The 25,029-nt window shown below is 42.8% G+C and overlaps 1 protein-coding gene across 1 annotated transcript in view; it reads left to right on the top strand.

The window, feature by feature from the left end:
* The first annotated feature begins 8,948 nt into the window (after window positions 1–8,948).
* APBA1 (amyloid beta precursor protein binding family A member 1) overlaps window positions 8,949–25,029 on the top strand; it is a 226,311-nt gene continuing 210,230 nt past the window's right edge. The window contains exon 1 of the mRNA XM_061132342.1: window positions 8,949–9,062. The gene's annotated coding sequence lies outside the window, so the exon portion shown is untranslated. The remainder of the gene's footprint in view (window positions 9,063–25,029) is intronic.

Here is a 25,029-nt window from a genome sequence, read left to right as displayed (position 1 = left end):
AGCACCTATCTCTATGGCCAACTTACCTATTACAGCAGGTACAATGCCTAAGGCCCATAATATTTTAAGGAACCCATAAAGATGTCTTAATTTCTTTTAAAATCGGAGTTGAAAAAGAACTTTTAAGTCCAAGAAAATGTTTTGTTATATAATATTAATATATTCATCTTTGTAAAAATATAGTTATAAAATGTATCCTTTACTATTTTTTATGAAGGAAGGGGCCCGCAAAAGTCATAATATAGCCTTGTCTGTCTCTTAAAAGATGTCCTGCAAAGGGAATACCAAATATTTTAGATCTTTCATCTCTACTCTCCTGGAAATTCACAATCAAAGGCTTGTAGAAGTCCTGCAATAAATTAAAAAACAAAGCAACAACAAACTGTAAATTTTACTTTAGGTTCTTCAGATTTATGTGATCCTGGAACTTTTTTACTCCCACATAATAACTACTATTTTCACTTCCACTGTATAATTGTAAGGGATTTGATTTAGGTCATCCCTGAATGGTCTAGTTGTTTTCCCTACTTTCTTCAATTTAAGTCTGAATTTGGCAATAAGGAGTTCATGATCTGAGCCACAGTCAGCTCCCTTGTTTTTGCTGACTGTATAGAGCTTCTCAATCTTTGGCTGCAAAGAATATAATCAATCTGATTTTTGCATTGACCATCTGGTGATGTCCATGTGTAGAGTTTTCTCTTGTGTAGTCATGTATAGATGTGAGAGTTGGACCATAAAGAAAGCTGAGTGCTGAAGAATTGATGCTTTTGAACTGTGGTGTTGTAGAACACTCTTGAGAGTCCCTTGGACTGCAAGGATATCCAACCAGTCCATCCTAAAGGAAATCAGTCCTGAATATTCATTGGAAGGACTGATACTGAAGCTGAAACTCCAGTACTTTGTCCACCTGATGCAAAAAACTGACTCATTTGAAAATACCCTGATGCCGGGAAGGATTGAAGGCAGAAGGAGAAGGGGATGACAGAGGATGAGATGGTTGGATGGCATCACCGATTCAATGGACATGAGCTTGAGTAAACTCTGGGTTTTGCTGATGGACAGGGAGGCCTGGCATGCTGCAGTCCATGGGGTTGCAAAGAGTTGGACACGATTGAGCAACTGAACTGAACTGAACTGAATAACTACCATCTTCCCGCAGAACTAGTGATCCATAGAAGAATTTGGGAAATACTTAACTTTCTATTACATTAAGATTCAACATTGATCAAGAGTCTGTAGATGAAATCTCTCAACTGTATATATATATATATATATATATATGTATCAGACACCTAAAGGATTACTCTATATTCTATACAAACAGAATTAAAATGTATACCTGATTCTCTTTGAGAGCATGCTAGCAACACAGCCTACCTATTCACTTAGCAAGAGAATTTTATTGTTGCATGTTTTAGATTTATGCTACACAGCTCACTGAGACCCATTTCAGTTTTCTTGATAGGCTTGCAGTAGCATGAGGATGAAAATAATTCCCAAATGGCAAGGAAGGGTGAAAAGCTGCTTTCCTAAATTCCAGAACATGTTATTCCTTAACCCATCAGACCTTCTTAAGAGTGACTTAAAATCTGTCAGCCCTCAAAAGGTTTCTCCAGTAACAGATTTCTTGGTTCCATCTCAGTTCCTGCAGTTCCCATAACCACAGCCTATTCAATTTAGCAGTGCTCAGCTGCATGAATGCTGAAATTAAAATGTGCTTTCAAAATTCAATCCACAGCAAAACTGACCTAACTTAGAAGCATCTCCACAGTTAGATTTAATAAAAAGATATGAGATTGAGATGGAAGGCAGAGAAAGGATAAATTTCTCTGAGAAATAAAAGTAGAAGGTGGTTGTTGTTTTTTTTTAATGTCCTTTTTTAAGAGTCAGTTTTCTGTTTGACAGAAAAAGTCAGAGACTTTTAAGTCCTTTTTTTCAGCTTTCAGAAGGTTTGTTCATTAGGAAGATGATCTCAATTATTTTTCTGGAAGCAGACACATTGGTCGGCCCATAGGTGCTTTAAAAATAGATGTATTTCTCATCTTGGAGAAACCCACAAGGCTTCTGGTTTATTATAGTATTTTTTTAAATTAGGAAACAAAATTTCTTTTAAGGAAAAAAAGTCCTGCTCATTTAATGACAGACCTGACTTCTAGAGAATTTATTTAATTCACTAAACACATAGTATTTAGCGAAACAAAGTGATAGTAACAACAAAAAAAATTTGCCAGGTTCTCCTTTGCACCTCTTTTTATCACAGCCAGTACATCTGTCTGCCTTTTTTAAGGTACAAAAGTCCTCAAGGGTAGAGAGATTGTGGTATTTGACTTGGTCTCACAATTGCCTACCACAGTGACTAGCATATGCAGATTGAGGAATGAAAATGCAGTATTTAGTGACTTTTTGATAGTATAACCTACTGAAAATTGTCAGTGGGGCCATAATTGTTAGTTATAGTGTTATTTGTTGTTTAGTCGCTCAGTTATGTCTGACTATTTTGTCACTCTATGGACTGTAGCCTGTCAGGCTCCTCTGTCCATGAGATTTTCTGGGCAAGATTACTGGAGCGGGTTGCCATTTCCTCCTCCAGGGGATGCTCCTGACCCAGGGATAGAACCCATATCTCCTGCATCTCCTACACTGCAGGCAGATTCTTTACTGCTGAGCCACCAGGGAAGCCCTTATATTGTTAACCACTCATCCTGAATATGAGGGGTAGGAGAGAGTGGGAGGGAGAGAGAAGGGGAGAAAACATTACCCCTCTTGGCTGGCAAAGGGCATGAAATTCTGATAAAACTGCTGACCCTGGTTTTGTCTACTATTAAAGCCTTACCTGAACTCTTTATTTTTCAGTCAATAGAGAGACCTACAGCCACATTTTTAGTAACCTTATTTTTTCAAATTGTTAAGGCCATGTGAATTCTAATAAAAATAGTAATGAAGGAAAAGGAAATTATTTTAAAGGCAAATCACTTCAATAGTATTCTTGAACAACCCAACTGTAGTCACTGGAATGAGAGTGAATAAAGCAACTAGCCAACAAATATTTGATGAGTACTTCCTAGATACTTTATTAATATGCTAGGTGTTTGGTAGAAGGAACACAAAGGGAATATAACTGACATTTAGTCACTAATCTTTAAGTGTTCAGGAACTAATTTGGGGAGGTGATACATCAAACCCAGAACAAAATACCTAACAGAAAATAGGACTAGAACAGTGATTTTTAAATTACACTTTCATGTGTTGGTGTTATTGTAAAAGCAGTACTGAGGGGATCTCCTGCCTGAAATGAATAATGGTTGCCTATTTCTTAAACTGATGAAAGAACTGGTTATCAGAATTTTCTCAATCTTATTATTAAAATTAGTGAAGTGGCAAAAAGATATAAATCTGTAGCAAACACATATTAAGAGAAAATTTTTCTGAAATTGCTGAGCACTTAATTTCCCAACTTCTTATTTTTAAATAAATACACTCCTGGTTGCATTGTTATATTCTATCTAGAACATATGGTCATATTTTCTTCCAGTAAAATTGTTCCCAGTGTGTATGATGAATTAAATATATCAATATTTTATGCTGTTCCAACCAGATGATCATAATATTCAGCTGTCTTACTACTGAAATAACATGGGAAACAACCAAGTGCATAAGCAGATGTTAAACAGAATGAGCAAATAATTTGATCAATTTTTGTCTACTTTTATCCTGACATTTCAGAGATGCTGTAAGGCTCCCAGTGCTTCAAACAAACGCTCAGACAGCAAGGTACATCAATGATAGCAACACAGTCAAAACATTTTCTTCAAGTATGTGGTATTTGAAATAAGCCTGAAGGATAAATCAAATTTGGAAAAATGCTTTAGAAATGCAAAGTGACCCAACAGTTATTTTGGGACATCACTAGGCATCTGGTGGTAATGTTAAATTTTACAACCACATTTTTAGTAACCTTATTTTTCCAAATTGTTAAGGTCATGTGTACAGTGTAAAATTTTTTTAAACTACTACAACATAGAAAGAGGAAAAGAACAGTACTACTCAAGAGGACTACTGCCAACATTTTGATGTACCTTTTTTTTTCTATGCAGTTTTTAAAAGTTATGATCAACTCTCTACCCAATATGGTATCCCAATTTTTAAAAACTATGATGAGAACATAAGCTTGTATTTCTTCCATATTATTAAAAAAATCTATGGACATAACATTTTTAATGGCTGCATTATATAACACTGTAAAGACATATTCACCTATGTACTAATTCCCTTATTATTATACAGTTGGGGTAAATTTTATTATTTTTCTCTAGTATAAGCCTGAGATGAACAAGATAGTTGTTTTCCTTTGCTTCTGTCCATTTCCCCCTCTTTGTAGTAGTATTTAGATCTTTTTCTATCATTAACCACGTGGTTTGGGGAGAACTGACCCAGCTACAGGGGTGGGGGCCTTGCTGCTAGCCATGGAGGTTGATTCAGGAATGGGCACATAACCATTTAAACAAGATAATATGATCCCATGACACTCCTCATTCAGAAACTTCATTTTCAGTGGTAGACTTACTATGTGTGGAACCAGAATATCTTCCAGTGCATCAGATACACATAGCTACAGTACAAAATTCTGGTAGGAACCATTAAAAGGCACAGTGAATGTGACTCAAAGAAGAGAGAGAGAGGGAACCTGACCTATTTGAGGAATAGAAAAGACAAGGATCTGGCTGAAACCAGAACAGAATGTATATCTAGAGGAAAAGCTGGTGAAATAAGAATCAACATGTAAAAGATTCATGGAAGTTTAGGAGATACACATTTCATAATTGTTTATTTTGTCCATATACTTAAAATTCTGTGACAAAAGTAACTATACAGTAGATTGGAAAGGTTGCTAGATTATCAAATGCTAACAAAGCTGAAATCCTCAAGAAAAACCTCACTACCTGAAGGTTGCTGATTATTTGTTCTACACACAGATTCAGCTCATAAGACTTAAACTCAAGGCCTGAGATAAAATGCAATTGATAAGGACTTGAAATCCAGGAAACAATCTACCATTACCAAAGTAAATGTTGCTTGAGCCTTGCAAGAAAAGCTATGACAAACCTAGACAGCATATTAGACAGCAGAGACATCACTTTGCCGACAAAGATCCGTATATTGAAAGCTATGGTTTTTCCAGTAGTCATATATGGATGTGAGAGCTGGACCATAAAGAAGCCTGAGAGCTGAAGAACTGATGCTTTCAAATTGTAGTGCTAGATAAGACTCTTGAGAGTCCCTGGGACTACAAGGAGATCAAACCAGTCAATCCTAAAGGAAATCAACCCTGATATTCATTGAAAGGACTGATGCTGAAGCTGAAGCTCCAATGCTTTGGCCACCTAATGGGAAGAGCCAACTCAATGTAAAAGAACTGATGCTGTGAAAGGGCAGGAGAAAAGGGGGCAGCAGAGAATGAGATGGTTGGATGGCATCACCAACTCAATGGACATGAGTTTGAGCAAACTCTGGGAGATAGTGAAGGACAGGGAAGCCTGGTGTGCTGCAGCCCATGGGGTCACAGAGAGTCGGACAGGACTTAGCGAGTGAACAACAATAAATTATCCAAAGAGACATGTCCAGTTTGGGCTGTCCAGAATCATAACAGAGGATGAAAGACATGGTCACACTCTTTTAAAATGTGAATGAATTTAGTGAATCCTAGAATCTTCAGGTCTTTGCTGACAAAAAGAAACCTAAATGAGTAACAGTTCATGGATCCCTGCCCTCTTACCAGTGACAAACAGTGTCTGTGCCACTAAGATAAACTTGTAAGTACAGAGCAGGGTGATGGAGTTTGTGAACATGGAGATCACACTAAAGAAAATTATGAAATTATAAGCCAGTGGGAGACAAACTTGGTTTGCTTATAACAGGAGGCTCTAGACTGGCATGCACAAAGACTTCATATCCACATGCAATCCTGGACAAGGCCTAATTTAAACCCAAATCATTTGGCACAGTGTCTATAGTATTGTACCTGCTACAATGGCTGGCAGGGTGCCAGTGTTTTCTATACTGGCTTCTGAAACCTTGAAGTGCAGTTCTGACCCTTGTTAAAATTAGGTGGGTACAAATATTTGAAATGGCTTACAAGAATACCTATAATAAAATAGAAAATACCAATTAAAGCAGGCACAGGAAAACTATAGATAAAACAGAAAAACAAGACCAAAGGAAGAGCTATGACATAGATAAGAATGCCATATGAATTTACCCATTTCCTACAATGACCTGCAAATTAGGCTTGAGTTTCCTGTCAGCCAAGGCACAAAGAGTAACTTGAGCACTTCAGACAACGTTTGTGCTCACCGAAAGAAAACAGGCATCTCTGTTTTTTGCGGAAGGCTCAGGGGAGGAGAAGGGAGGGAGTTTCCAAGATGTGACTATTTGGTAAGTGGTTAGTTTGGAGGTCTCTAAGCTGCCATTACTTTCTTTTATATGGCACTTAATACTTTACAGAGTCATTTCACACACTTTCTTTAATCTGCACAAAAATCCTGTGATGCAAGATTGAGGAAAAGATATTACATTATTAAAGCAATAATGTATCTCTTATTCATGCATCAAGGAACTTTGCCTCAATGTAAGCACAACAGAAAAGTAAAGTATAACAAACCAAATGACACCAAGTGTATGCACAGAGAAAGCCTCTTAACCTGAAATTCTAACAAGATTAGTTCATTTCTTTCCTAAAACACAGCAGATTAAGAGTAACAAAGTAGGCACTACTACAGAAAGACCGCAAAACTAGTATGATTGGAAGCAGAGGCAATAACTAAAAACAAACAGAACAGTCTGTGTAAAAACTGAAAACCCTAAATACTTACCAAATACACAGGCATGGATGTTTCAACCCTCCATGAAACACTTCTTCACATAGTTCCCTCACCCATTTTTAAGGAACTAAAATGTGATCATGATTACTCACTCCCAACTCTTACAGTCTTGCAGTGACCTTCCAAGGCACACAGAATAAAATCCTTATTCAAAAAGGTCCCCAAGGTTCTGGCTGCAACTGCCCATCCCTCATTCCTTCTCACTTCAGGCACACCTGGGTGGGCTTCTGCACATTTCCTTCTGTCTACCTGGAAGTGCCTCTCCTGGGCAACCTGAAAGGTCATTTCCCTGTAGAGCCTTACCCAATCTTATAGTTCACATTAGGTTTCCTTGTAAACCTTTGCATTTGAGAACAGATCACAGTTGCACTTAACTCATCTGATTGTTTTAAAACCTGTTTCCTCCATTGTTCTGTGAGCTCTGGGAGAACAAGGACCTTGTCTGGCATAAATATCCAATAGTTGCTGGGGCAAAAAATGAATATGTAAGAGTACAGGATGAAGAGATATATCTTCCTAGTATGTGCTGTGCGGTACTTCAGTTTTATCAGACTCTGCAACCCTATGCGCTGCAGCCTCCCTGGTTCCCCTGTCCATAGGATTCTCCAGGCAAGAATACTGGAGTGGGTTGCCACGCCGTTCTTCCGGGGATCTTCCCAACCGAGGGATCGAACCCAGGTCTCCTGCACTACAGGCGGATTCTTCACTACTTAACCACCAGGGAAGCCCCTTCCTAGTACATAATATTTCAATTTTACTAAAAGATCTTTTTTTTGGGGGGGGGGGGGGAGAAGCTATTTTTTAATTTTATTAAAGCGAAAAAGAGATTTATGGAATAGAATGGAAACGTGAATTTTAAAGCTAAAACACAAGACTTTGATAATGCGTTTCTGGAGGCATTCGGCTTAAAATAATACGGAAACACAGTGTGATAAAAGAACCCTTTCCCAAGAAATCTGGATAACCAAAGCTTATCTTCATTTTACCAGATAAGAATATATGTATGAAGATGGCCTTGCAAAACTATAAGGCTTTGTGCAAATATCATCTCTTATTATTACTGAGTATTCTGTGAAAAAAGGAAATGACTTCACTCATATTACACTGCCAATTACAGGGGAGGCCGGCGCCAGAACCCAGGTCTCCTGAGGCCTGTCCATCCCACTGCTTTACATTAATGCACAGCACCTGCCACCTGGTCCCTGCTGCCAAGGTCCCCGCCTTACTCCTTCCCAGGCATATCTGGGGCTGATGCCCTAAGCCAGGCTCAAGTACACTCCCGGCATCATAATCCAGAGGCTTTCTTTTCTTCCCGCAGGACTGGGCAGTTCCCCTCAAGGGCTGCACACGCGGTCAGCGCCGCTCCGGCCCGAACCCGAGTGGCTCACTCCCAAGCGGAGAAAACGCAGGCCTGCAGCCCGCTCCAGACATGCCGGCAATCCTCTTTCCATGGGGGACCGTGTGTGCCTGCCAGGCAGTGCAGTACAGGCGTCATTTTAGGGGCCGGGGAGCGGGAAAGCTCCGCAGTAACTCAGTAAGGGAACACCCCTCAGGAGCCGACGCGGCGGCCGGGATTCGAGGTCTGGCAGCGCGGCCTGTTTCTGCGCGCAGACGTTGGCCGCAGCTGCTGCTGCTGAGGAACCGGGGACCCTCTGGGCTTCCACCGAAGAGGGTGGAGATCCCTGTCAGTCTCCTCGGGGAGACAGCCGCATTGCCCACTCCGTGCGGCGACCCGAGAGCCGGAGGGATGTCCCGGGAGCTCCGACGGAGCCCGCGCACGCCAGGACGCGCCTGCCCGAGCTGAGGCGCGACAGGCAGCGAAAGGCTGTAGAGCCCCTCACGCCCACCAGCCCTTCGGCTGCGGCGCTTCAGAGGCTGCGCGTGGAGAACGCCGCCCGGCTGCTGCGTGCTCGCGCGCCGCGCGTGCGCGCGGGTGGGCGTGGGAGGCAAGGGCGCTCCGAGCTCGCGGCGTGCGCGCGCGCTCCCCCCAGCGGCGCCCTCCCTCGCCCGCCTGCCGGCTCGGCCCCGGCGCGCGTCACGAGGGGCGGGCGGGAGGGTGGGGAGAAGGGGGTGGGGCCGCAGGACCCGAGGGGCCTGAGCGGCTGCTGCGAAGCCCCAGCCGGAGCTGGGCGAGGGCGGCTGCGGTCGCGGCGGCGGCGGCGGGAGAAGATGGTGGCGCTGGAGGTAGGAGCGGCTGGAGAGGAGCTTTATTCCCAGACTTGGCACCAACGCTGTCGTTAGCGCCGCCTGCTCCTGCGGGCCCGCGGACCCAGCTGTCAGGCAAGGTACCACCTCCAGGGAGGTCCCCGGCGCTGATGCTGCCCCGGACGGGACCCCCGTCCTCGCCGAAGGGCGCCCCCGGCCGCCTGCAAGGAACAATAGTGCGGATGAGAGGGGACAGCCGGCGACATCCAGGGAAGCAATGCCTAGAGCCATCGAGCTAACGGGGCGGGGGAAGGGGGCGTTGAGGATACGGACGCCTGGTGTCCTGTGCGCGCTGACATGCTGTGCTTTTGGGGCAGCGGTGAGTCTGATGACAGTCATGGCAGGAGTGTGTGTGTGTGTCTGTGTGTGTGTGTGTGTGTAAAAGGTAGAGTCGAAGGGATGGGGGTGGCGGACCGAAGGTGTTGCGGGATGACATTTCCAGGAATCCCCGCTAGGATCCCTCAGCTCTCGGCTGACTCTCCGGGAGAAAGAGTGTGGTGATGACAACGGTGAAGTGAGCAGGATGCACTTGGTGTGTGAGTGTGGAGGGAGGCAGGGGCGTGGGTGCGGATTTGTAAAATCCCATGTGTGTGAATCTATGTGTGTATGTGTGTGTGTGTACTCGTGTGACTGCAAACTGCTCTCCAGACCCAGAGATCTGCGGGTGCCTTGACTTGCTGTCACCCGCTGACTGTGGGACAGTGTTATTTCTTCCCTGAAACTCTGTTCACAGTCTCTGTTCTGCTCCCGCCTGGGGATGGCCGGCTGTAGGGGTTCTCACTTCCCCTTCGTTTCCCCTCGTTTCCCCCTTTTTTTCACATGTCGTTTGAGATGGGGATGTGGAAGTGTGCATGTGGCTTTGGGCACATGGCAGGGAAACAGTATAATGGTTACCGTTCCTGGGCTTGCTGGCATTCAGGTTTTGAAGGGAGCTTCCGTCCTGTGACACTTCTCGGTTCCTCAGTTCCTAGTCTGTAAGGGTCCTAGATGCCCTGACTCTGCAATTTCTATTGTTTTTCTCTTGTCTGACCTGAAGGAGAAGGGTCTTTAATGGCCACATCCTTCTCTCTGTGCCCGCAACTTTGAATGTCAACTATACCTTCTCTGTCCACATTTAAACACTGGAAATCTTATGGTTGAAGAATATGGTCTTTATGTTGGATCTTGTAGAATGAACTCTGAAGGTGTGTATGAGAGATGAAGGGGTAGTATTTTAAAAGAAAAAAAAAAATCATTGAGAAACTGGTCTCCCACCCACCCTTTGGTCAGCAATCACAAGCAGGGCGTTTTCCTTAGGAAAAGGGATACTTTATTTCTAATGCTAGTGGCATCCACTCTTCCAGCTTTCACAATGGCTAGGTGGTACCATGTATTACTGGGGAACTGAAATCCCCCAAGGTTCATAGTGATGGGGTCCCAGGTTAGTGAGTCTGCTTTCCTAGCTAATGTAGCCTGCAAGTAGAAAATTTGGAAAATGTCAGGCTGGCAATAAGTCACCCAGTGGGAGCCAGGACACGGAATTGCATCCAGGGTCTATAGCTGTTTAATTGTCTCTGCGTGATAAAGATCCACTTATGTGGGGTTGGGTAGAGAGAGACAGGAAGGGAGATATTGTATTCATATGTGCATCCACTGCAGTTTGACTCCCCAGCTCCTGTTTTTCTCCTGCAGTATTTATAAGAATGATGCATCTTTACACTTTATATCTTGATACTTCTTTATTAAAATGTTGTGGAACTAGATTAACCTGCTTAGAACATATTTGAATCATAACACCTTAAATTCTACTGCATTGCTGTCAGAATCCAAACTGGCTGCCCCGGTTCTCTTGAAAAGCCTATAGCAGTCATAGCTACACAAGTAGGTATACAACATGTTGGCATCAAATGTTTCTTTCTCTTTTAAAAAATTTTTGTTTTGTTTTGTTTTGCAGAGGTTGCATTGAAAATAATAGAACCAGGGCTGTCCACATATGCTTTTTGTCTTCCCATTTGTCTTCTCTTAATTAATGATGATCTGTAGACCAGGTTTTCTTGGAGCTGTCAACATTAAAATAAATTTCCTCATGTCCTTCAAGTCAAGCCTTCTAAAATTTTAATGTGAGGTTGTTGGATTGCATCCAAAGTTTTACGATAGATTTATAAAAATGAATTTGGAATCTTAGTTCTTAACTCTCTTATTAGTTCTGCCAATTTCTTTCTGAGAAAAGTACTTTGGAACGTAAAAGGCATTCTGAGAGGTTTTTGCTATTTTTTTTAAAGAAAAGTTTATAGTGCAAGTAAAATCCAGAGATATAAATGTCTTACCATAAAGTTTAAGACTATTAGGAATTATCAAGGTAAATAAACTGTTTAGAAAAAGAATAATTATACAACAGCACAATTGATGACTCAGGAATAAGTGATTTCCTTTCTAACCTGTGATAATTTTTAAAATTCAATGCCTGGCTTTCTAAAGATTGCACTATTAAGGTTAATGATACAGCTTGAATCCTGTAATTCAGTCTGTAAACAGTTGTACCTTTTGCTGTAGCCTGAAGCAAGTCATTTGTTTTGCATGGATGCATTTTCTTTCTTAAAGGAGCATTAATTCTGTTCTTTTCCACTATTGGGTCTCTTAAAGAAGTTTGCTTTTTAGAAGATTTGGGAATAAAAGACATCTGAAAATTGACCAGTGGGGCCAAAAGGAATAAACTGTGGTACTGTGGGCGAGGTTGGACTTACATCCTATAAAGAAAAAGTAATTGTTGTTAAAATTGAGAGACTTTCAAGCACTAAAATCCACAGTTAACCCTTTAGGTTACAATAATTAATTTACAAATATTTGTTAGTTGCCTACAACATCTTAGGCAGTGTATACCTTTGGATAGAGTTTGGGAAATGTTATGATGGCTGGAGATTTGAAAAATAAGGAGACCTAGATCCTACCCAGAGGAAGTTCATGGCGAGGAAGGAGAGACAGGTCATGCATGTAAGAATGGTGGAAAGTGGTGAAGTGCTGAAAAAGCTATATGCCTGTAGAGCTATAGGAGTTCACATGATACAACAGTGACTTCAGAAGGAAGGATCAAGAAAGATTTGGAAGAATGAGCTTTTGAGTTGAGATTTACGTAGGTGGGTTTTGGGCTGGCAGGGAAGCAAGGGCATATTTGGGGGAGGAACAGCATAGCAAAGGTCTGGTGGTGGGAAGTGTGTGCCCATTCAGGGAACAGAATGAAAGTGAAGTCGCTCAGTCATGTCCGACTCTGCAATCCCATGGACTGTAGCCTACCAGGCTCCTCCAAATGGTGTGCTTAAAATTCTTTCTCAATTAAACTGGGGGGAAAAAAAGAATGGCAGGTGCTGGAGCATGGGAGATGCCCAGAGATGAAGTGAGAGATAAGATAGAGACAGTCATTCAAGGTTGTGGAGCAACTTCTATGTGGATTTATTCAGTTACTGCCAGGGAGCCTTGGAAGGTTTTTGAGGAGGAAGGTTGACAGAACTGTAACGGAGCTTCACAGTGACAGTCTAGAGTTGTGTTGGATGTAATGAAATGAGGAAAGAACGGCAGTAGGGAGACAAGATAAGCTCTGTTGTTAAATTAAGGGTCAGAGGAAATGAGACAGTGGGAGTGAAGGGAGAGAGCAAACTCAAGAGACAGGCTCCAAGAATAATCTGAACACTGGCCAGGGAGATCAAAGGTCATTGTCAGGCTCAGCTGTGAGAATGATTGGGTCATTGTCAAGAAAGCTTCAGAGGAGGATGAGGAAACTTCTTTGTAAAGAAGTTTCACTTTGAGCCTGACAGGTTTGTCCAAATGAAGGGACTCCAGTACAGGTATAGGTTTTGGAGAGAGGTTAGCGCGACAAAGAGAGATTTGTAAGTCATTTATTTAGGAGCAGTTTTAATGTCTCAGGGGGGGCTTCCCTGGTGGCTCAGAGGTTACAACGTCTGTCTGCAATGCGGGAGACCCGGGTTCGATCCCTGGTCGGGAAGATCCCCTGGAGAAGGAGATGGCAACCCACTCCAGTATTCTTGCCTGGAGAATCCCATGGACAGAGGAGCCTGCTGGGCTACAGTCCACAGGGTCGGGCATGACTGAGCGACTTCACTCGCTCACTTATGTCTCAGGAATGAATGACCAGTAGTGGAGCAAGAAGAGGCAAAGGCTAAGGGTAGGCTCCTCAAAGGACGTCTGGGTCGGAAGGGAAAAGAGAAAAAAAGAGGTTATGAGCATCAAACAAGGGGCTGTTGGAGGAATGTGGTGGCAGTAGTGTGGTGTCATGGAGGCTGGGGAAGGTGAGGGAGTACCACCCTTCCTCCATCACGCCCCAAGGGGCTGGAGGTGCAGGGAAGGAAGAGCTGTTGGGTTTGACTTGGCTTTCCTGGATGATCCTGAGGCAGGTGGAAGTGCATCCAGGCTGTGAGGGACTGAATATGGAGGAGGGTGATGCATATGGAAAGCAGCGAGGACAGACTTCCTTTTTAATAAGTAGGATGAAGGAGAGAGAGAGAGAGTTTGCTACATCAGAGGTAGGGCATGGTATAGGGAAAGTAATGTCTTAGTATAGGGACACCTGAACCTACTTTATAAGTGGAGGAGAAGAAACCAGTGAAGGATAGAGAGAGATCGAAAATGTAAGGGAGAGGCTAAACTGATGGGAAAATAATCTTTAAGATAGGACTCTTCAAGGGAAGGGCTCTTTTGAGGCAGAAGCATGGGAAGTTTGAGAGGAAAAGAAAGGAATTTGGCCACGGTCTTCTAAGTCAAGTCAGAGAGAGCTGGGCAGGGTTGAAGCCATGGGTAGAATAATAGACTTGGACCAAGTGTTGTGGGAATGTAGTGGTGAGTTAGTTAGGGGTAAATAAAAGATTATCACCTGACTACGAGGGCCTCCTGTGTTTGGAGAGCATAAATTTGTGGTAGAACCAATTAGTCCTATATAATTAAAGTTTGAAAACCACTTATATATTTTTTGTTATTAAAATTAATAACATTAACTGTTGTTAAATACAGTAGCTCCTTTCCATAAATTCAATGAAAAGAGAAAAATGTTTGCCTTTAAAATTAGCTAAATAAAAGACCCCACCTGAAGTATTTCCTGTGAAGATTTTCTCTCAAGGATTGCTGACTTCAGTAAATAATGGAGGAAAATATAAATGTTTTTGAAAAGATGAGCTTTCCCTATCTGCAATGCCAACATATGGGAAAAGAAAAATCAAATATAGCTCTTCACCCAACACCATGCCTATTGTAAGTGCTCAGTAAATTTTTTTTGCATGAATACATGAATAAATTAATTTTTTAGTGAAGATAGGTATAGTATCTAAGATCTAAGATTTCAAGATTTCTTTCCTAGTTACATCATGGACATTGAATAAGTTGCGTTCCATGGCCTGTTCAAGTTCATGACAGCATTAAAACTTTTGTTGATTCATACCTGCTACATATACTGAAGCTTTACAAAATCTTTTTTCACGAAATAATTCTGTATGCTTTAGACCCTCAGAGGAGGTCTACAGGGTCATTTGTGATTCCAGACAAATTTATAGAAATCTGACTGTGGTGAGTGGTGATTTTGAGGTTCTAATGTTGAAATCATTTATTCATTCCTTCAACAAATGTTCTCTGAGCATCTTCTCTCCGCTACTCACTATTATTGGTACAAAAGATAGAACAGGGGCAAGAAGGTCCCTATTACCACCGACCTTTTAGAAGAAGGGATTTAAAAATAAATAAGCACATATATTTCAGGTGGCAGTGAGTGCTATGAAGAAGAAAGCAAGGAAGGAATAGAGTGTGGAGTGTAGGGGTGGCTGTTACTTTATACTGGGTGGTCAGGGAATGCCTTGAGCTCAGAGCTTGAAGAGTTGAGCCATATGAGTGTTTGGTTGACCAAAAAGTCCATTTGAGTTTTTCTGACTGATGGGGCAGTAAGACCCAAACAGACTTTTTGGCCAACCCAATACTTAAGAGCAGGGCCTTCTAGGTAGAGAATGTCAAAGGGCCTGAGACAGGAACACGCTTGGCATAATCAAGTAAACCTTGCTGGTTTCCTTGCTTCGCCTGACCGTGTAGTGTCACACAGGATACACGGAGCAGTCACTTAGGGGCCCTGCAGTGTGATGCTTTGCCTTTCAATATTGAATCAGTCACCTGTAAGGCTGTATCACACTACCATGTTCGAGGTGACCTGTGGGTGAGTCAGTGCTGGGTTTTTAAAAAGAGAATATGTCCTGAATCACATATTTGAGTTAGAAAACTTGGAGAGTAGCTGTGTCTGAGTAGTGCTGAAATACTAGTCAGCTGGAAGTGGTCCCTTTCTTGAAACTTCTTCTCTGGACTGAACCGTTTTCAGCAATAGGGTTCCTTTTCTTCCATATTTCATATCTCATTCTTAGGTCTAAGGTCTTTGAAACTAGAGCTCTGTTTTATTCACCTGGGCATAGAAAAACCCTACAACCCATAGAAAAACTCTTTGCCTTAGTAAGGGATCATTAAATACTCATTGCAAGGAATGGATGAGACATTTCCAGGTATAAAGAATGGGGCTAAAACTCTTTGACCTTGATCCCTGCAGACACCTGTTTTTAAAAGAAGACACACAATTTCCCCTTGGTGCTAAGTAGTTTATGCACTCATGGCCTGAGATGAAGACTTGGGTACAAATAGTCTGTTTGGGAGGTGATTCCAAGAAGCACAAATGAGGAATGGGAAAAAAATGAGACAGGGAAGGAAGGAAAACAGGGAAGTAAGAAGAGGCAAGTTAGCAGATTACCATTGTGGGCAGTAGAGGCGCTATTCTTTATGATTGTCTACCAAGCAGTGGGGAAGGTGGGACTTTATCCCCCATTTAATCCTGGGGGCATCAAGTCCCAAGCACTGTAATGCTGCAAACTTTGTAGGCACTAGAAAAAACTCTTGTGGGTAGCTAAGCAGAGAGGCTGAGAGGGTGGAGGTAAGAAGCCATCAGTGTGTGGGGAGCTGTCCATCAGAGCCACCCGTGACCTCACAGGTGGGCTAAAGGGGCATGCTGCTGCTGCTGCTGCTAAACTGCCTCAGTCATGTCCGACTCTGTGCGACCCCATAGACGGCAGCCCACCAGGTTCCCCCGTCCCTGGGATTCTCCAGGCAAGAACACTGGAGTGGGTTGCCATTTCCTTCTCCCATGCATGAAACTGAAAAGTGAAAGTGAAGTCACTCAGTCGTGTCTGACTCTTAGTGACCCCATGGACTGCAGCCCACCAGGCTCCTCCGTCCATGGGATTTTCCAGGCGAGAGTACTGGAGTGGGTTGCCATGCCTTCTCCAAAGGGGCATGGGGGCAGCACAACAACATCTTCTTATGCACGTTGGCACAGGGATAGCACAGGGAATTTTTAATAGTAAGGATCTGTGGGATAGCAGTTACTGTTATTTTATTTTAGGGGTTTTGATATATTGCAGCAGCTTCCTACTGTTCAAGTTTACTCACAAGCCAACTGTTGACAGTCCTCAATTATCTGGGATGCACATTACCATGTATGCCCATTTATAAGGCATCCTGGATTATAAGGTAGTCCCCTGTTTTCCAGCGAGGTAGTTTTTAAAAAGTCTTTACATCAACTTGATTATGCACGTTGTAGTGATATAGGTAAAGGATATTTTTTTATATTTAATAAATAATATTTTATTGTTATATTTAATTTACTATAAATGTTTATACTATAATAATAATCTATATTAATTTACTTGCATATATTTTAAATCACCTTATATAAAATTAGTCATTTTAAAATATGACATTCTTCTACACTCACATTTTACAAAATCATTTATTCAAATGTTTCACACACTGTTCATCGTTAAACACTGTTTTTGGCATATTCACATCTATCTAACTTGTATGTTATAGAGTACATTTGAATTTCCATGTGATGCTGTCCTTCCATGTGATGCCACCCTTAATTCTAAGCCCTGTATGCCTATTCACACAGTGTAAAGACAGTAGTTTTTTTGCTGTCTTCCTAGAGGTATATATTCATGCCCTCCACAACCCAGCACTTCTGCATGATTTGTGTAAAGTCATCCAATACAGGCAATTGTGAAGGAGTATTTACTTAAATTGGTGTTAAAATCTTGACTCCCTTCATTCATTCACCTATTCTGTTTCAATCCCATGACCTCTATAGGCATCCCTATCTAGTTTTGATTGCAGTTGTTTCTGGCTGTCTTCTCCAAACAGTTCTCAGGTGACCTCTGAAACCTACATCTTTTCATAAAACCTTCAGTCTTACCAAGTAAATTTTTTGACATGGCTTTTCCCTTTAAAATCAGTGGCCATCACATCCAACATTAATGAATTGCTTGATTTTAATTCCTGCTATCTTGGAGATAATAAGCTTTTTGGCATTCAGAAGAGAGTAACTGAGAGAATGGCTCTTAGTAAGGGAGACTTTATATGGAGTTAAACACAAGATGACTTTCTCTTTTCTGAAATCTCATTTTTTGGGGGGATTAGGAATCTCATTTTGTATATGCCGTGTCATCATGGGAGGTTGTTGAGGTGTGGTGATCCTTGCCTAGTAAGTTTCCTCTCCAACCTCCTCCTCTTCTGCTCCATAGTGGATTAATTAGTGTGAAAAATACAGTAATGATTTCATTTCACTGAGCAGGTGATTAACCATTGTTCTGAACAATGTGACCATTTACATTTCCGACTTCTGATAAATTTTGTATCTCATGTTCAATTCCATATTGATTGACAGATACGCTTTATTTTAGAGAAGAGGTGTACAAGATGTGCATAAATACTTTTTCTTGTAAATGGTAGCTTATCTTAAATTCAGAGGAAGAGCTGATCATTGAAAGAAATTCCACTTATTAGCAATAATTACCCTCTTATGCAGCTAGTCAATGAATTAGGATTTTTATACTGGACTTACTATGTGGATCACACTCTATTTCAGTGCCCTTAAACTTGTTCAAGCAAGACCCCTCGTGAGAATATAGTTTATATCATAGCCTAACAATATAGATGAGTGTGTATAAACACACACACACACACAAACATATCACTGAAACAAAAATTTTACTTGGCAATACTGGTCCTTTATTATGTGTGAAGCCCTTGCATATTTTCTGTTCTGTTCCATTCTATTCTATATGATTGTCAGTTCACTAAACTTATTTCAGTTCTAATGGTTCCTGACATGCGGTTGAAGAAACACTGTTTTATTATATTACATCCATCAGAAGAGTGCTTGTTTCCTTATAGCATGAAATAATTTCACATCAGAGGATTTTTTAAATTTGTTTCAAATTATTAGCACATCTGTATGTTGGGTAGTATGAGTGTAGGAGGTCACAAGAATATTAAAGGGAAATTTGTTTTTGAGTAGATGTTTTATTTCCAAAAGAAACTGTTAGTGTGGAAAGTGGAGTCAGACAAGTGGATTGGTTCTTAGATCTAGTGGCTTCCTGGGCTGTATGAATCATGCTCAGCTCCTGGGTCCTGACTGCATGGCTGGACTGGCCGGCATTCCCAGTCTGGCTCATCTCTCCTCACAGTTCTTTCCTGCCCCTCCTTCCCTGCTTCTTTCCCAAACCACCGCCCCCAAACCTCAGGAGTGCTAGATATTCAGTTCAATTACTTCCTTCTCAATTTCAACCCAATATATTTCTTCCTAGATGTGAAACTCCTTTTTACACCCACTTCTCTTCCAAATAACGTGAAAGTACAGGAATCTTTTTTCCCTGAGCTCAAGCCTGGCATGTGTGTGTGTGGTGGGGGTGGGCAGGGTGGGGAGGGGGTCCTAAAGAAGCGAGAATTTGTTCCACAGGTGGAATGTTTCCATAGTCTTAGGTGGTATGAAAGTCTAATCTAGTCTGGTGTTGAGGTGTGATTACACTCTTTATGGCCCTCCTGTTTTCTAGTAGAAGGACATGTCAGTTCCTATTTTCAAAGCCTAATAGGCAGGAATAGAGACGCAGACGCAGAGAACAGACTTCTGTACATGGGGAGCAGGGAGGGAAGGGGAGTGTGGGACACATTGGGAGAGTAGCATTGGCATGTGCACACCGCCACGTGTGAAACAGACAGCTAGTGGGAAGCTCCTGTGTAGCGCAGGGAGCTCAGCTCCGTGCTCTGTGAAGACCTGGGGCGGCGGGTGGGAGAGTGCCATGGGAGGGAGGCTTCAGAGGGAGGGGATGTATGTATACTTACAGCTGACTCACGATGTTGTATGGCAGAAACTCACACAACATTATAAAGCATTTTTACTGCAATAATGAAGGAAAAAGCCTCAATAGGTTCCCCATCCAGTAAATGAAAGCAGGTTAACAACGTGGCTACAGAGTGCCAGGTGTTGTGCTGAGCACTAAACCCAGTTAACTCACTTGATTCTCATACGGACCTCACCTAGTCTTCATAACAGTATCAGGAGAAGACTTAAGTTTCAGATGGGACTTGAGGCTCTCAGAGGTTCTAGCAGTGACTAAAGGACAGGGCAAGAGGGCCTCACCCTGGGTCCAGGGATGGGAGCAGGCCCTGAGGGCTCCTGTCCCCTCTGTCCTGGGGCCCAGCAAAAGACCCCCACCCCCACTGCCCAGCAGGACCCTTTGTTTGTGACGCGCTGTCCCACCTGGGATGTCTGCGTGTGGGCAGCTGTTGCACCAGCATCTCTCCAGTCTCTACCTGCTGTGATGGAAAGCCTCAAGATGGATGGAGTGTTGGTGCCGCCGTTCATTAGCTGCCAACATCGATCAAGTCTCTCTTGACTGAGCTGAGCCTCAGCTTCCCCAGCAGTAAAAGGAGGGATGATGAAACCTACCCTTCCCTTCTCTTCCCACACAGGGCCACCGGGCTCTCAAGAGCTCTAGGAAAGTAAGGGAGATGTGTCACTCCCCTCATGATGACCTTGGGCAGAAGTGACATCTCCCCACTCTAAACCAGGGGTCAGCACATTCTTTCTGCAAAGGGCCAGATAGTAAAAAAGGTTCCACGGGGCCACACAGTCTCTGTCGCCTGTCACAACTTCTCAGCTCTGCTGTGATGGTACAAATGCCGTGGGCAACGTGTAAGGCAGCGAGCAGGGCAGTGCTCCAATAAAACTTTATTTCTGGATGCTGAAATTTGAATTTCGTATCACTTTCACTTGTCACAAAATTTTGATTCCTCCCTTGATTTTTTTCCAGCCATCTAAAAATGTAAAACCATTCCCAACTCCCAGGCACTGGGCCAGATATGTTTCCTGGAACTGAGCTCGCTGACTTCTGGTGTAAATGCTCACAGCCCTGGGTCCCACTGGTTAGAGAGCAGCTGCCGTTCACTTTGGGCTGCAGCATTGTGTGCTTGCTTTATTCCATCCCTCTCTTGTCCTTCCACAGTGTACACCCACCCACTGAGCTTTTTCTCATCTTCTTTAGCACTGGGAGAGCTAACGATAGTGTGTGGATACTCTGCACACACAGATATGCATATATAGTATATGCTGAATACATATTTGTGTATATATGATAAGAAAATACGTTGCTTTTCTGTGTATCTTATTTTTCCATCTTTAAAAGGAATTCTGTCTGTTCTCTAGTGAACCTTTAGGAATGGTTGAGTTAACATTTTGTAATTAAATTTAAGGGCTTTAGCAATCATGTTCCCCCCTCCCCCACTATTAACCAAAAAAGGAAAAGAATGTCAGGGAAGAAAGAAGAGAAAAGCAAACAAAGCCAACATTTCAACATGAAAAGGGTTTATTAGAGAATAACTGAAGTGGCTAAACATTTCGCTTTGGTCCCTGAGGCTTTCTGTCACTGTCGGAGCTCTGGAGGCTGAGTGCTTTGAGCCTCAGCTGCCAGCAGCCCGGCTTTTTGCTGTGCTTTACCCAAAATTTAACTCAGGGGTCAGAACTCTGCATTAGGCATGAATGAAGATAGAATGATAGAATGTACAATGTCTTTTCATCTGTATTTTCTCAACACCTATCAAGGAGTCATGTCTCTTTAAGAGCAAAGCCTTGAACACAACTCCCGTTTTATTTCTTAGTAGGTATATAGGCTCAGGAGTGGAAGCATTAGGCAATATACAAATCTAGAATTTTCTTCTCAAAATGAGATGGACAAAAACTGGATGGTGAAATTACAGTGTGCGTGTGTGTTATTTTTCCAAATAGTCTGTTACTCTGTGTTCTGTCATGAAGAAACTATATATGTGTGTGTAAGGGGTGAAAAGAAAGGAATGTGCTAGAAACCAAAATCATTAATAGTCTCTACCCCTTATTAAAATTTGTTAAGGAAAAGAACAGTTAGGTTAGCTTTCAAATAAGCCCTTACCTTTTTTAGTCTGCCAAAATGTGTTAACCTGGAGAAAAGATCCATGGCTGGTGTAAAAGAAATGATTAAGTGTGCTTTCAGCTTGGTATAAATTGGTACTGCTCTGGTAGATGCTGTCTAGCCTTGAAGACAGAATGTTAAGCCAGTGGTAGAAGTGCATATTACATTTAAGTTGTGTGAGGTATCCGAAGCCTGCCTGGGGAAGAATGGAGGCTGAGAGGCTCAGGATGTTGTTTGCTATTATGTCTGAGCTGCTCCCGGTAAGACACAGCATGCCACTTACCGGCAGTGCAAAGACTGATTTCAAAACTGTTCTCAGTGGATGAAGGCACAAGGGTCAGGGTCGGGGGGACAGGCTTACCTGAGAACTGCAAGGTGTGGAAGGGGTGTAATTAACCATCTGTCTGCAGCTTCTTGTATGGAATGAGGCTCCTCTTGACGAAGTAAAGAGACTGTACTTATGAAGGTGCATGATTAAGGTTTTGTTCATTATATTATCTGCACAGTGAGTCTTACTTTTTCTTCTTTTCCTGAGTTAAATTTTTTCCTCTCTTACCACCCCCTCCTTCTTTTTTCCATTTGGGGAATTACAGTGGGCTTGTTTATATCTCGTGTCTTATTTGTATGGCTCCCTTCCATGCCAGAGGTTTTCAGCTAATGTCTGTTCATCATGGATTGTCCATTCATATTAGGGCTGTGACATGGGAGATGGCCAGGCGTCTGTATTAGTTGGCAGGGTTTGTAAAGGTCTTAGGTTGGGCCCCCCAGAGCAGAAACTAAGAAGAGGGTTGGTATGTTCAGGCACTGCTTTATTAAGGAGATGCTCCAGGATGAGAAGTGGGGTGCAGGGGCGGAGAGGGTGTCAGTCAGACAAGGGCGTGATCTCAAAGGCTTGAGGGTGGGGAAGCTCTGGTATGATGTGGTCTCAGGACTGTCCCTACCAGAGCCAGTGGATTTGGTGGTACGCACTGCATACCTGTCAGTCACTGGGTAAGGGTCTTGGGCATTAAGAGGGGACTGCGAGGAGGGGAACATACATCCTCAGGTATTTCTGGTTCTTTATATGGAAAGGCAAAGCTGGTCAATTAGTGATGGATGCTGGCTATTGACCGGGTAAGTATTTGGATGTGATACCAACATTGTCCACCACCAGACCAGTAGCTTCTCTTTACAGTGGTCAACCAAGGAGCCAGTTCAACACTTCCCTGGGAATCCCCATATGCCACTCTTTTTCCTGAGAAGCGACTGCTGGCTTCTGGTGATATGTGTGTGTCACATGAAGCAGAGGTCCAGGATCCAACTGTCTGGTTACAGGGATCGCCTGTTTCCAGAGCCTTCTGTACCTCCATCCCTTGCCAGGCCTGTATGCCTGGCCAGGGACTCTACAGTCCAGTTACTCCCAGAGAAATGTGTTAAAAATCTCTTGTTTGTGGCTATTCTCTCTCTTTCTCTTAATAAAAATGTATGTGGTCAAGTTGCCACCTTTAACCAGAGCTACTCAAAATAAAAGCTAAAGCAGAATTGTGGACTGAAAAAACGTATCTGTTTTCTCAGTGGATCTGTTTTCTCTTCCCCATTGGAATACAGTCCTGCACAGGTCCTTTAGATTTCCCTCTCTTGAGTGGTGAAAAGTCAAAACCAGTTTATTAATCACATAATACAGTCCAGTGTAATAATAAAAATTCCAAACTCCTGCCTCATTCTTGACTTTTAAAAATTGCAGTGAAACCTGAACACAGTACAGAAATCTCAAGTGTGCAATTTGTTGAATTTTTGTGTATCTGAAAACCCATATAATTGGCACCTAGATGAGATACAAAACACATCCTGCCCCTCCTCCACTTCCTCCAAGCTCCCTCATGGCCCTTTCTAGTTAATATCACTTGCAGCCCAAAGGTAACCACTGCTCTGTCAGACCTCTATCACCATGGAGTATTTTGCTTGCTTTTAACTTCATACACATGGAATCCTTGAGTATGTAACCTTTTGTATCTGACTTTTTTGTTCAATATTTTTTAGAGATTCATCCATGTTGTTGTATGTATCAGTAGTTCATTCCTTTCTGTTGTGGTTTGACAATCCATTGTGTGGGGTTTCCCCAGTTACTCAGCAGTAAAGAATCCTCCTGCAGTATGGGAGATGCAGTTCGATCCCTGGGCTAGGAAGATCCCTTGGAAGAGGGCATGGCAACCCACTCCTGTATCCTTGTCCAGAAAATCGCATGGACCAAGGAGCCTGGTGGGCTACAGTCCATGGGGTCACGAAGAGTCAGACACGACAGAGCATGAGCATGCATCTATTGTGTGAATATACTTATTCTCTGTTCTTCTGTTGGACAGTTAGGTTGTCTCACTGAAGATTCTTGAACATTTTGGTGCACATAGGCACTCAGTTCTGTAGGAGTGAAATGGCTGAGTCATGGAACAGGTATATGTTTAGGTTTTGAGATATGGCCCAAAGGTTTTACAAAGTGGTGGACCAATTTACACCCCCAACAGCAGCTTATGAGAGCTGTGGTTAGTCCCCATCCTCGTCAGCACCTGGTCTCATTCATTTAGCTCCAGCCATTCTGGTAGGTGTGTTGTTGTTGTTGAGTTTCTAAGTCATGTCTGACTCTTTGCAACACCATGAACTATAGCATGCCAGGCCTCCCTGTCCCTCACTGTCTCCCAGAGTTTGCCCAGGTTTCTATCCCTTGAGTTGGTTATGCTGTCCAACCATCTCATCCTCTGCCACCCTCTTCTCCTTTTGCCTTCAGTCTTTCCCAGCATCAGGGTCTTTCTCAATGAGTCAGCTCTTCTCATCAGGTGTTCCAAGTATCAGAGCTTCAGCTTCAGCATCTTTTCTGGAATTCCCTTGCTTTCTTTACAATCCAGCAAATGTTGGTTCCTCTGCGTTTTCTAACCCCAGTTTGTACATCTGGAAGTTCTCGATTCAAGTACTGCTGAAGCCTACCTTGAAGGATTTTGAGCATAACCTTACTAGCATGGAAAATGAGTGCAATTGCCTGGTAGTTAGAACATTCTTTAGCGCTGCCCTTCTTTGGGATTGGAATGGAAAGTGACCTTTCAGGTGTGGAGTGGTGTTAAATATGTCTAGTGTTAAAACTTCTCCTCCAGCTCAAGCAGGCTGCTTCCATGGAGCCCACAGGAAACACACACCCCTGTTGCAGTGGCAATTTATGTGCCTTTTGCTGCAAAGACAGCCCCCTCTCTCTTTGCCCTGCTGGTTTTGACTACCTTCTTGATTTCTCACAGCAAGAATCAGACAACAACATCCTGGGTCCCACAAACTCCAGAGAGCCCACGTCAAGCTCCCAGAGCTTTCCTTGAAGCCTCTTTACTTGGTGTGTTAGTCTACTAGGGCTGTCATAACAGACTACCATAGACTGAGCAGCTTGGCCAACAGAAATTCAGTTTCTCACAGTTCTAGAGGCTGAAAGCTGAAGATCAAGGTATCAGCAGGCCTTTCTCCTCAGCTTACAGACAGCCACGTAGTCGCCTTGTCCTCACATGGGTTTTACTCATGTGGGCACATGAGATATCACTTCCTCTTCTTAAAAGGACCCCAGTCATGTTCTATTATGTCTCCAATCTTATGATCATATTTTACTTTAATTACCTCTTTAACAGTCCTGTTTCCAGATAGAGTCACGCTGG

Source organism: Dama dama, chromosome 29, assembly GCF_033118175.1.
Source record: "Dama dama isolate Ldn47 chromosome 29, ASM3311817v1, whole genome shotgun sequence".
Classification (NCBI taxonomy): domain Eukaryota; kingdom Metazoa; phylum Chordata; class Mammalia; order Artiodactyla; family Cervidae; genus Dama; species Dama dama.
This window is presented reverse-complemented; position numbering and strand designations above follow the sequence as displayed.